General features: G+C 55.2%; 1 non-coding gene across 1 annotated transcript; it reads left to right on the plus strand.

Moving 5' to 3' along the window:
• The first annotated feature begins 1,784 nt into the window (after positions 1 to 1,784).
• LOC126204735 (U2 spliceosomal RNA) lies at positions 1,785 to 1,984 on the plus strand. The gene has a single exon (XR_007540539.1). It is a non-coding gene; the product is annotated as a U2 spliceosomal RNA (small nuclear RNA).
• The last annotated feature ends 676 nt before the right edge of the window (positions 1,985 to 2,660 follow it).

Here is a 2,660-nt window from a genome sequence, read left to right on the forward strand (position 1 = left end):
GCGGGGCGTCACCTGGCGCTGGAGTGAACTGCTCTGAGTTGCAGGTGGAGGTCAGCGGCCGACCCGCCATCGCTGACGACGCTGAACACGGCGGTATCGGAGGGGTGACGCAGCCGGCCACGGAGGGGGCGGCGCCTGGGACTACACGACACCTCGAAGATGGCGGCGATGGACCGCAGCACGATGATGACAGCGTGGGACGCACCATCATCACTGGCGTCGAGCATGTCCTGGTGGGAGGGGGCGCCAAACGTCTTCTCTCGCGGACGCTCCGCGAGTGTCTGAGGCAGCGCCTGCGCAACCTCCTACTCAGAAAACCTGAGCAGGGGAAGGTATTCGAGTGCACCAGGGAGTCCACAGTGTCCAACCACTTCATGGCGGGAGGCAAATACACTCCCTTCGCAGACTGGCGTTTCATACATCGCGCCAGACTCTGAGTCGTGCCTCTCAACGACTGTCGCCGCTTCGATGGGCGGGCAAATACCAACAAAGCCTGCCAACGCTGTGGCCACAACAATGAGACGCTGCCACACGTGATCAACGCGTGTATGATGCACTCAGCAGCCCTGCAGTATCGCCACAACTCGGCCCTCAACCGCCTGGCGACAGCAGTCGCTGGGCGGCCAAGAAGAGGAAACACTGCTGTTCCTGACATCAGGATCAACCAAGCTGTCATAGGGGACAGCAGTGGGCTGCGTCCGGACCTCGAAATAACTGACGAGGCCGCGAAGACTGTGACCATCGTCGACGTGACGATCCCCTTCGAGAACAGGCCAATTGCTCTCGACAACGCTCGGCAACTGAAGAAGATAAAGTACGCCGACGTTGCGCGCGGATCAGCCGCTCGCGGCTTTTCCGTCACTGTCGACGCCCTGGTTGTTGGCAGCCTGGTGGCGTGGGACCGCCAGAATGATTCTGTGCTTCGGCACTTAGGCATCGCCAGCCGCTACTGCCAACTGATGCGCCGACTGATGGTGTCCGACACCATCAAGTGGTCCCGCGACATCTACGTGGAACACATCACTGGCCATCGCCAATATGTGTCCCCCTAGGCTGTGGCATGCTCTGACGTCAAGCTGCGAGACCCTCGAGACTGCAGTCGTCGGAGAACTTCGAGGTCGGTGCCTTCGTGACAGCGGCGTCGAGATTCTCCTCCACGACGCGGGACCAGCGGCGCTACATCATCTTCGCGCCGCACTGCAGCAGTGCCGAGTCAGTAGCGGCGCGTGCGGTGCTGCCTGGTGCCCCTCCCTACGTGGTGTCCGCCGAATATGGCCCCCACCTCGGTTGGCGCGGTGCTAGGCGGCGCCGTACGTGTGCCTACTGCCTGGCAGTCTCCAGCCAGCGTGGGAAGCAACGCCCTCCTGCCACGACACCCCAGCGATGTCTGCCGCAAGGCGGACAGAGGGGAGAAGTCCGGCTGAGCTTCACCCGCCTGCGTGCGTGGCGCACCAGCCGCTGGCAGCCATGCATGTGCAGTGTGCTGCCAGGGCATGGAGAAGAATGGAATAAAAACAAAATAGATCCTAAACTAGCTCCAAACATTCCCCGGTCTGAAATAACTAAGGCCACGCCTATCGCGGGATTAATCTTAAGGTGATATACTTAAGTATCCGCGGCTAACGCGGCCTCACAATATTTAAGTAGTGGGCTTAACCCACGAACTAGAATAGTAATACAACACTTTAGTATGGTTAGAACCGTTTCTCTAAAAATTTTATCTGAACTTAATAAATCTGTAAAACTCGTATAGTATAGAGTCATGGATATTCTTTTCTTAAATTTATACTTCGTAAAAATGTAACTAAGAATTATCTCGATAAATAAAAATCTGTTCTTGTCAGCTTAATATCTGATACGTCCTGCATCGCAGGACCAGAATATTAAACTCATTTTTGGCTCATGACGGAGTGCTAGGGGCTTGCTCCACCTGTGTCGCGGGTTGGCCTGGCATTGCAGTACCGCCGGGATCGACCCACCTAAAAATAATTAAAACACAGCCTGAAATGGGTTAATATTCTGCAGTGATCAGATATTCTGCAGTGATCAGATATTCCGCTGATAGCAAAACTTGTCGTAGTTATCGATGAGCCCAGTAGTTACCTGCTTACACACCACGTACTCTTTTAATTAACTTCAGATAATCGCAAGTATTTTTTTTTTTTTTGCTGTTAGCCGGACCGCTCTTGCAGCCATATTACACTAGGCTGGTAATTTATGGGGGCACAGGACAGTGCCTTCGGATGCCTCGTTGGCGTCTCTTATGGTCCGGCCACAGATAATTTTAATTAAATTTTTTGGAGTTTTAACCTTAGCTCCTCGCGAACGTCGTCGTCGTCGTCGCCGCCGCACGCACGCGGAATACGTGTGTACACACACATACGCAGTAGCCGGTGGACGATGTAAGCACTCGGCTAGGTGTAGCTCGCGCCGGCCTGGCGCTGCTGTGGGGCGGCCTCACGGCTTCTCCACTGCCCTGGCAGCTAGCGGCGTTCAAATGGGAGTCGCAGTTTACTCTTCGACGTGAAGGCTAGTACTGGGCTGCTGACGACTGCTCTTGTGAATTGTCGTTCCTTCTGGCACTTGCTTTTGCGATCTTTCCGACTGTCGCCTGTTGCCATATCGGCCCGTACCACCGTGTTTCACTCCCAAATGTGGAG

Source organism: Schistocerca nitens, chromosome 1, assembly GCF_023898315.1.
Source record: "Schistocerca nitens isolate TAMUIC-IGC-003100 chromosome 1, iqSchNite1.1, whole genome shotgun sequence".
NCBI lineage: Eukaryota > Metazoa > Arthropoda > Insecta > Orthoptera > Acrididae > Schistocerca > Schistocerca nitens.